Source organism: Triticum aestivum, chromosome 2A (assembly GCF_018294505.1).
Source record: "Triticum aestivum cultivar Chinese Spring chromosome 2A, IWGSC CS RefSeq v2.1, whole genome shotgun sequence".
NCBI classification, from domain to species: Eukaryota; Viridiplantae; Streptophyta; class Magnoliopsida; order Poales; family Poaceae; genus Triticum; species Triticum aestivum.
In genome coordinates this window covers 633,907,857-633,919,049 of record NC_057797.1, presented here as the reverse complement: position 1 = coordinate 633,919,049, position 11,193 = coordinate 633,907,857, and the positions used below count along the sequence as shown (strand labels likewise).

General features: G+C 46.8%; 1 pseudogene; it reads left to right on the top strand.

Moving 5' to 3' along the window:
• The window catches only part of LOC123191797 (tuftelin-interacting protein 11-like), a 23,346-nt pseudogene extending 14,859 nt beyond the window's left edge, over nt 1-8,487 (top strand).
• The last annotated feature ends 2,706 nt before the right edge of the window (nt 8,488-11,193 follow it).

Here is an 11,193-nt window from a genome sequence, read left to right as displayed (position 1 = left end):
CGCCCCGACCTCCATCGACCCCGCCCCGGTGGCCACTTCGTCCGTACCTACCCCTCCGCCGCCTGCTCTGGCCCGTCGTCCGTGCCTGCCCCTCCCCCCGAGCCGGCCCTCCCCCACGGTGAGCTCCCTCCCTTCCTCTCTGTAGATTTTTTTGATAATTTTGTTGTCGTTCATAGTTATGTAACTAGATGGATGGATGCATAGTTAGTTGATAGATGATTTGATGATAGTTACAAATGTGAGAAATGCAAGAAAAGCAATTTTTTAACAAGGGGCGTGACGTTAGATGATAGATTTTTTGATGATAGTTTCAAATGTATGCTGATTGTTACATGATAGATGATGATGTTAATGATGATAGATGATGATGTTGATGATAGATAATGATTTTTTTGCGGAAGAGATGATATAGGATGCTGATTTTTATGATTCGATGATTGTTAGATGATGATGATGACTATATTGTGATGTACTTAATTATTGTCATGGTGCAGGTTCTGTGGTGTTCCATCTCGGTGGAGTGATCGTCGTAGGAGCTGTTGGTCCCCAGTTGTCCCTCCGGTGTTCGACTACTTCCTCTACAGCCGAGGGTGAGCTACGAATCATGTGACTATATTTCATTCTCAAGTCAACTGACATAACCTAGGCGTCTCCCGTCCGAAAGGGTTGCATCGATAAATATGCATTCAATTACATATTTATGACCGCAGCTCTTTCGGATTGTCCAGCGTTTTCCATGGACAGCCCGAGGATGTGTATATTGGGTATGTTCTCCATGTTCTACCCCGTTCCGAGACAGGATTTCGGCGGCGCCTCCCCATTGTTCTCCGGAGCACATTCTCTCAGCTATTTGCCGAGACGTGTATCTGGAGAACAACGGGGAGGTGCTGCCAAAATTTTGTCTCGAAACGGGGTAGAATGGAGAACATACTCAATCTACACATCCTCAGGTGGGATTAGGACCCATCTTTACCTATTAGAGATGTAGGTGGATTAAACGCGGTAGAAACTGAAAATTTGATGTGATTAATTTAAGTGAATCCTTAATTATGTTGTGTGGGTTGCAAAAAAGCAGAGGATGGCAGATAATCAGTGGATGTACAGTGGTTTCATCCTTCGAAATTGAGTAACATCAGAGTGGATCGCGAAAACCGATGTGTATTTGAAGGAGATATTCCATCGTCCAATGAGAATTATCCCACCATGCCCCTGTGCGAGATGTGCCAGATGTCACCGTACAAATCATACGGACATGAGTGAGCACCTTCGCACGCACGGATATATGCCAAACTTTGACATGCCGCCGATAAACATAGCCGAGCAGGACCATGGTAGAGAGGAGGTGATGCGACAATGCATCGATGGATATGAGGACGACGGGGTCAGGGACATGCTAGATGATGTCATTGTTGCAGAAACGGCAAATGCGACACCTTTAGAGAATGAACTGGAGGAGCCGGAGGCAACCGCAAAGGCCTTCTTGGAGGTCTTGGCCTCGTCGAAGAAACCTCTTTATGCGGGTGCGAAAATATCTCAGCTGGATGCCATCTCGCAACTGATTGCAGTCAAGGCTGAGTATGGCTGTAGCCAGAAATGCTTCGAAGCATTCCTGGGAGTATGGGCTAACAGCCTCCCTGAGGGTCATGAACTGCCGAAAAGCATGTATGATACAAAGAAAATCATGAAGGCACTCTCTATGGATTATGAGAAAATAGATTTTTGCCTGAAGAATTGCCTTTTGTTTAGGCACGAGTATGCAGATGAAAAGTACTGTAGGAAGTGCAGTTCATCTCGGTAGATTGAGGTGGTCGGTGAGGATGGTGAGAAAAAGCAGCTAACCATCCCCGTTAAGGTTCTTCGGTATCTTGATTTTATAAAAATACTGCAGCACCTTTTCATCACGAAGGAGTCTGCCAAAATGATGAAGTGGCACAAGGAAGGTATAAGGTACAATCCAAAAAAATCGTACATCCATTGGGAGGGGAAGCATGGAAGTCATTCGATGAAGAATACCCCGAGGAAGCAGCCAAGGCTGGGAATGTTAGAATAGCCATATCAGGTGATGGGTTGAATCCATATGGTATGTCGTCCAATCCATACAGCTGCTGGCCTGTGTTTGTAATTCCGCTCAATCATCCTCCCGGTGCCCTAATGCAACGGAAGACCATGTTCTTGTCGCTCATCATTCCGGGGCCTGACTCCCCGGGGAAGCAATTGGGTGTGTTTATGCAGCCGCTTGTGGATGCTTTGCACCATTCTTGGTACTTTCCGAGGTTGACATACAACCGGGATCTGCAGAGAAATTTCTTGATGAAAGTTTGGTTGCACTATTGCATGCATGACTTTCCCGGCTATGCTCTATTCTGCGGATGGTGTACAAGTGGTAAGATGCCATGCCTAGTGTGCATGCAGGCTCTGCGAATGATTTGGCTGAGTAAGGGTGGCAAGTATGTAGCCGTTGACCTGCATCGACAGTTCCTCCCTCCAGACCATCCAGACAGGAAAGACAAGAAGAACTTCACGAAAGGCCGGGTTGTTCATGAAGTAACTGAGATTCCAACATTTTCGGGGGCAGATGTTCTTGCTCAGCTAAAAGCTCTCAAGCCTAAAGTCAAAGGCAAAGGCAAAGCCAAAGCCAAAGGCTTCGAGGGATATGGTGAGACGCACAACTGGACGCGCATTACCCCCTTCTCGCAGCTTCCCTATTTCAAGGACCTCAAACTTCCTTACAATATTGATGTGATGCACACCGAAAAGAATGTGGCAGAGTCCCTTTTCCACACGATCCTCAACATTCCTGATAAGACGAAGGATAACGTAAAAGCTAGAGCCGATCAACAGAGAATTTGTGATAGACCACGCCTGAACATGAAGCCTCCCACAGGTGGTCGAAAAAACTGGTTCAAGCCAGATGCTGACTTTGTCCTTAAACCGCCAAAAAAAGAAGTACTTATCTGGCTGAAACAAATTTTGAAGTTCACCGATGGTTATGCATCGAATATAAGTAAGGGAGTCAATCTTTCAACGGGCAAAGTGACCGGCCTGAAGAGTCATGACTACCATGTATGGATTGAGCAGATAATGCCAGTGATGGTTCGAGGCTATGTCCCCGAGCATGTCTGGCGAGTGCTTGCCGAGCTTAGCCATTTCTTCCGCACGCTCTGTGCTAAAGAAGTAAGTAAAGAGGTGATTGAAAAATTGCATAAGAAGGCACCGGAGTTGATAGTCAAGCTAGAGAAGATCTTTCCGCCAGGCTTATTTACTCCGATAACACATCTCATTCTGCACCTTGCGGATGAGGTATTGTTGGGGGGCCCTATGCAAAATCGCTGGCAGTACGACCCTGAGAGGCAGAACAAGCATCTCTGACGGAAATGTGGAAACAAAGCTAAGATTGAAGCTTCCATAGTTGAGGCAGTTATCCTAGAGGAGGTGTCAGACCTCAGGACATCATACTATCCAGACCACGTTCCCCATCTGCATAACAAGGTGCCTCGATACAATATAGAAGAGCCCAAGTATCAACCCAGGCTCGATCTATTCAACGCGCAAGGTGGGAGTGGGGCCTCGAAATCTTATAACATGCCACGACAAGAGTGGGAGGACCTCATGTTCTATATCTTGCACAACATCAAGGAAGTTGAGGAAGTGTGGATGAGGTAATACCACTACACCATTCCTTTATGTCTTCCACATCATCATGTTTCATGTTCACTTAGTCCCGGTCTAACACCGCTTATCTTTTTTTAGTGATTTCGTTCAAGAGGAATGGACGGGAGTGAATCCTCCTACGGAGGCGAAGGCACTTACTCTTCTCCGTCATGGAAACCCTGGACGTAAAATTTTTGTTGCTTGGTTCATGGAGAAAGTAATTTCCACACTCCCCTATTAAATACCTACTTCAACATTTATTAGTTAACCGAACTAATGCACGCAACAATTTCCATTATACTTGTAGGGAAAAGATCCGAACATATTTATGGATGATGAATTGAGATGGGTTTCCATGGGTTTTGACCCTTCCGTCATGACATGTAAAAAGTATGATGTGAATGGGTATCGCTTCCATACAGAGGAGCACCAAAACAGCCGCCCCGATCCCAAAACTATAAATACTGGAGTGTACACCCTCGGTCAAAATTCAGTAGACTACTACGGAAGGGTACAAAATATATACGAGGTTAAATTCTGCCAGGGGCATGAGACCCTAAGTCTGCCTGTGTTCAAATGCCGATGGTTCAATCCGCGGGAGGGGGTAAAACATACGCCTTCCATTGGTTTGGTCGAAGTTAAACCATCAACCGTCTATGCCGGAGCCGATCTCTTCATTGCGGCTACCCAAGCTACACAAGTATATTATCTGCCTTACCCATGCCAGAAAATGTATCTAAAGGGTTGGGAAGTTGTGTTCAAGGTGTCGCCACATGGTAAGCTACCAGACCCGAATGAAGACGATTACTACAACATTAACCCCATGACATACGAGGGAGTGTTCTATCAAGAGCAACCTGATGATGATGATGATGATGTGGTTAGAAACAATGACGCTAGACCATTGGGTGATGATGATGTGGACCCAAACGTCGATGATGCACGGAATGATGGTGAGACCATTGTCAATGAAAATGACATACTTATGCTAGAAAAGTTAAACGAAGACGCTGACGACGAGGAAGAGCCTCCACCTCCGTCGGACAACGAAGATGATATGATTGATAGTGATGATGAGATGGACCGAGAAAGAGGTTACAACAGTGATGATTCATATGGGTTCTAGCAGATGTATGTTTCAAGTATTTTTTCTATAGTTTAGGAATATGCCTTTTTATGCATTTTTATTAATGTGTTTATTATCATGCCTTTTCCTTCATTTCATTAATTTATTATTGCTTTTTCTCTTTTCAATGCAGGTTCGTGGAACATGGGCAAGGGGAAGGACGACGGCGTGGGTTTCCTATGCAAGGTCGTCGGCCTGCCTAGTCGGAGTGGTCGAGCACGTAATCCTCCCCCTCGGCTACTTGACGATGACTCCTCACAGGGAGGTCGAGGGAGAGGTGCCCCTAGAGGAGGAGGGGGCGGGGGGAGAGCCTCTAGAGGACGAGGTGCTGGGGGGAGAGCCACTACAGGGGGTCGCGGCCAGAAAGAGCGCACCCTCACCGACTTAGGGGTGTTGTCTTTGAGGCCCTCCTCTAGTGAGGTACCCTCCTCTAGTGAGGTACACTCTAGGGAGGAGGAGGAGGAGGAGGAGGAGGAGGTGGAGGAGGAGGAGGAGGAGGTTGGGGAGGAGGTTGGGGAGGGGGAGGCAGGCGAGGAGGAGGGTGGTGGCGGGGATGATGGTGGTGACGGGAAGGGGGTTGACAAGAAGGGGTGGCTGCGTGGTAACGCAAAGCTACCAAAGCAGGTTCCGGCTACTGAGGAGCAGAAGTGGCTCATTGAGCCCACGGGAAAAGAGTAAGTGGTTCATTATTTTGCTTGTCACATGCTTATTCCGGTTGTTATTTATTTTGCTTGTCACATGCTAATAGTTCATTCTTTTGCAGCAACTGGATATATTCTAAAGGGGTCCGTATTCCCAACGGCCTCATCACCGTCTTGCTGAAGTTATACTGGTCGGGGTTGTACTGTCCAGATCCAGTCAGGCAGCCGGCTCGTCGGGTTTTGGCCACGAGCTGGGACCACTGGGAAGCGGCCCGCCATGCGGACCATGAGACCCATGCCAAGGCCGTGATCACTACTTTCTGGGTGAGTTCTCTTCAGAAGAACAAGTCCATTCTAGTTTCATGAAAATGATTTAACTCATGGCTTCTTCCATTCTTGTTTCATGCATGATTGTAGAAATTATATCGAGTTCTTCCGGAGCACAGGGCTAGAGCGAACCAGATCGTGCTTGCCAATGCAAGAAGAAGGCCCGCCAGATGCAGTATGAGGTGCGCTATGTGGCCATCTCCACATACTACCATGACTACCTTGGTGTGAAGATGACCAAGGAAGAAGCGCGGAGGATGGGCATTACCTTGGAGAGGCCCGAGTTCTTGGCGGTAAGTATAAAAGATTTTTCATTATGCTTTCATATATTATGCTTTCATTATGCTTTCATTACCTTGTGGTACATTATGCTTTATGCTTTATGCTTCCATAACACCAATTTGGACACACCTACATGCCATTATGCTTTTATTATGTAGGTGTGTCCAAATTGGTGTTATGGAGAAGACGAGTCCTGGGCGGCATTGGTGGATCTTTGGTGTGATGAGGCTGGAGCCTGGGCGGCTATGAGAACCAAAAATAAGGCTAACCGAGGGACGGAGGGAGTACATGCTCAGGGAAACCGAAACCACTATCTCCACAAGGCAGTTAATGTATGACTAGCCCCATTAAACATTCTTCTTCTATTTACCATCACTTTCTTATGTATGACTAACCTCTGTTTGGTGGTGTAGGAGGAGAAACTAAAGCGGCCGCTCTCACACATGCAGGCATGGGAGATCGCCCATACGCGGAAGGACCCCAAGCCTGGCGAGCCCAAGTACTACGGCAAGAAGACCGCAGGGAGGAAGAAGGCCTACTCCGAAGCGTATCTGAAGTTACATCCTGACACACCTGAACCCATTGCGGCGCCTCTGGACGACATGGTGGTGGTGAGGATGGGGCCCAAGGAGCACGGTCGGGAGGCGGTTCTCGATGCTGTGATCACTCCTAGTATCTCCTACACACAGCTTCGTCGGATCGACCCGAGCCTGAGCCAGCGCACGAGCCAGCCAGTGACCAGTACACAGTCCCTCTTTCAGGAGCAACAATTTGTAAGTATTTTCCCTCTTATCTTCATTGCTCACTTTATTTTCCGCATTTAGTAGTTTTATGAGTTCCATCATGTCATAACGTAGGCCTACCTGGAGTACACACGCCAGGAGACCATGGCGTGGCATCAGAGGCTTTATGAACACCAAGTGCAGAGGGATAGCCAGATGCAGCGGGCTTTTCAGGATATGGCGGCCGGCAGGTGTCCTTAGTTCCCTCCAGTACAATGCCCTCCAGCACAACCAGTGCTGATGAGCTTTGAGGAGTTTGTGGCACAGAACGCTGGCCCCTCGCCGGTTAGTTCATCCCCAATCTATTCTCCCAAAGCATGTCATGCCTTTCAACACAGTCATATATCCCGTGCATATGTCTTTTCAACATCCAGGGAAGAGGTGGATCTATCGTTGGCGGTGGTCTTCGCAGCACTCCGGAGACACGGAGCCCGACCACTCCGATCCACAGAGGCGGGGGCGGAGGTGGAGGCGGAGGCGGTCTTGGCGGTAGCGCTGCCGCTAGCAGTGACGACCTGGGCTTCGGCCGTCTTGGCGGTGACGACCTCCGCGGTGCTCGATGATCCTTGTGTGTGGTGATGATGCTTGAGATGACTTGTGTGTGGTGATGATCATTTAGATGACTTGTGTGCTTCTCTATATGCTTATGCTTATGTTGGTTGTGATGATGTTCATTTAGAGACTTGTGTGTGATGATGCTTATGCATATATTGTTGTGATGGTGCCGGATTATATCCCGTTGTGTTTTATATGTCTATCCCATCATATATATCTGCTGATATGTGTTGTTATTTGAATTGAATTGATTTGAAAACAAACAGAAAAAAGAAAAAAAAAAGCAAAAGCAAACTATGCCGACGGCTAGGCCGTCGGCATAGGGCTAGCGTGAGCTCCCAGTAGCTGACATGTGGCACCTATGCCGACGGCCTAGCCGTCGGCTTAGTTTAAAAACTGTGCCAACGGCTAGACCATCGGCATAGGCGCCCACGTGTCAGCTACTGGGAGCTCTGTATGAAGGACTATGCCGACGGCCCACGAGTAGCCCTGGTCCACGAGTAGCGGCTAGTCGCCACGTGGCACACCTATGCCGACGGTCGAGCCGTCGGCATAGTTTTTGACTAAGCCGACGGCTAGGCCGTCGGCATAGGGGTGCCACGTGGCGACCAGTTGTTGGGCAGAGTTGACGGCGGCCGCCGTTAGGCGTGATAGTTGCCGACGGCCGGGGCCGTCGGCATAGATGTACGGCCCCCGTCAGCGTATCATATATGCCGACGGCTTTTCTATGCCGACGGCCTCCCTGGCTATGCCGACGCATATGTTGCCAACGGCCCTATGCCGACGGGGGCCGTCGGCATAGGTCTATCCCGACGGGACACAGGCCTATGCCGACGGCCCTGGCCGTCGGCATAGGGGGCGATTCCGGTAGTGCACTGCCTCCTTCCGCCGTGCAGCGCATCCTCGTAGAGCTCGTCATGCCGGAGCTGACCTCCGAAGTGGAGTCATGGGACCCGCGGGATGCCTGGCAGGCCGACTGCTGTCACCTCCTGCTTCGCCCGTGGATGCCGCTCGCTGGTCCACTGCTGGAGAGCCTGTGCGTCACCGTGAGAAGCAAGCTCGAGAAGGTGATGCGGAAATGGGACGACGCCAGCCACGCCTTGCTCTCCAAGTCCAACCTTAACCTGGTGGCGCCCTGGAAAACCATGTTCAGCCCGGCGAGCTGGGAGGAGTTCCTCGACGGGATTGGCGTCGTGTGGCACCTGGAACAGCGCCTGCGGAGCCTCCGGATCACGCTGCCGAAGCAGAATGACGATGCGTTCTGTGAGGTGATCATGAAGTGGGCGCCGCTCGCGCGGGCGGAGGACATGGTGCGGCTCCTGGAGGCCGAGTTTTTCGGCAGGTGGCGGCACGTGCTCCGTCACTGGCTGCTGGCCGCGAAACCCGCCACCAGAGAAGCCGTCGAGTAGTGCAACGGGTGGGGACGCGCCTTCACGCCGGAGCTGCGCGAGGATGAACGCGTGCATGCCCGCCTTGAGGCTGGCATAGACATGGTCAACCGTGCGGCGCAGGGGCTGGAGATTTAGCGGCCATGATGAAGTTGTGCTGGGCGCTTCTGAACTTCGGATTCTTCTTTTTGTGGGAAACTTCGAATTCTTTTTATGATTACACATATAGTAGTGTAATTTTGTGTGTGTGGGCATATGTTATTTCTTGAGAAAAAATAGAGACATGAATGATCCAGACATCTTATTTACTTCAAAAGTCTGCCACTAATGTATGCGTGTGTGGTCAAATCTCAAATGCAAAACACATATTTTCTCTATCAAACTGCAGTATCAAGTTTGAGTATAGATTTTTCTTATGCAAAGTTTTCTTCATTATAGCCATGTATAGCTCAAATCTCATACCTTGCATACACATTTCAGAAGAAAATGTAAGGCACCAAACAATGCAATGAACTCCTTCCAGAGCAAGTCTTATAGACAAAAAATAGCAGAAAGCAAAAGAGATCGACGCAAGAACCAGAGCAGTCTTGTGATCCCAACTCTAAAGTAACACTTCCACATCAACGAAAATGCATAAGAGCTCTCGGGTGCTACACCCCCCTATATTCAAAAATAATTTAGTAATTCAAAAAAAACAAAAAATCCTGGAACTTTTTATGGAATCAAACCTGACCATGTATTGCACTCGTATAAAAAGATTTAAATAGGAAATGACTTTTATTGTATCCGGGGTCAAAGATTTAAATAGGAGATGACTTTTATTGCACTCGTATATATACCCACTCACATATGTACTCCCTCCGTCCGGAATTACTTGTCATTGAAATGGATGAAAATAGATGCATCTAAAACTAAAATACATCTAGATATATCCATATCTATGACAAGTATTTCCGGACCGAGGGAGTATAATATTATTACATGCAAGTTGAGCTGGGGCTGGAGATTTAAAGGCGTGTGAAAAGGCAGCTCATGACTGGTCATGATAAAGTTGTTCTGGGCGTGGGAAATTCTGCAAAACTATACTTTTGAACTTCGAATTCTTTTTATGATTATTATACATGTGTGTGGGTATATATTATTTCTTGAGAAAAAATAGAGACATATCTGCAAACTTCTAAACTTCAAATTCTTTTTATATGATTATACATATAGTATATATTTTGTGTGTGTATGGGGGGTATGTGTTATTTGCTGAGAAAAAACAACTGACATGATCGACACATCTTGGTCACTGCAAAAGTCTGCAAACTTGGTGAATTAGCTTGTATCGTAATACGTGTGGCGTGTGGCTGCTAATCCTAGAGATTAGCATTGTAATGGTCGAAAGGCGTTGTACCCGACTTCTTTACCACTTCTTAATGCAAATGCCTCTATCTATTCTAGAAAAAAGAAAAAAACTGCAATAATGAATGGTCAAATGTCCAGGCAAAAAAAAGTGTGGTCAAATGCAAAACACATAAGTTCTCTCTGTGAAACTGCAATCTCAAGTTTGAGTACAGATTATTCCTATGCAATGTTTTCTTCATTACAACTTACAAGGCATGTACTACTTAAATATGAGAGTTTGCATACACATTTCAGAAGAAAATATATGGCACCAAGCAATAAAATTCCTTCCAGAACGAGACTCATCGACATGAAATAGCAGAAAATGACATCCACATGAGCTGAATTCAGTTGATATCATTTACCATGGGATATTATTAACCATGTCGCAAATACCACCACAAGGGTTGCAAAACTTTTTTGCCAATATGATCCTGACTCTAAAGTAACACCGGTGTCATTCCACATTCATATCCACATCCAGATCATGATATACCATCACTCAAAATTATTAATATTACATTATTCTCAAAAAATTACATTACTATTTACTCCCTCCGTCCGGAAATACTTGTCATCAAAATGGATAAAAAGATATGTAGGGAGTACATTTTGTTGCTTGCTTTATCCAATGTGTCTAGCTTCATAATCATTACTCTATGCAAACAAGATCAGTCTCATGCTCATGACCTATTTGGATCGAAACCAGTCCGTTGATTTTCTCTAAAATAGATAAACAAGTTGGAGCATTCTTCATTACATGCACTAAGTAGAAAGAAACAGTAGGTCAGGGGGCGCACCCTCCACCCTTGTGGCCAATTGGTGAGGCCCCCTGGTGTGTTCTTTGCACCGGAAATTCTTAAATATTATATAAAAATCATATAAAAATCATATCAAATTTTCAGGGAATTTGGAGAACTTTTATTTTTGGACATTTTTTATTGCATGGATAATTAAGAAAACGGACAGAAAATACTATTTTGCTTTATTTAAACTAAATCACAGAAAGTAAAAGATGGATACAGAGAGTTGTGCCTTATAAATTCATCCAT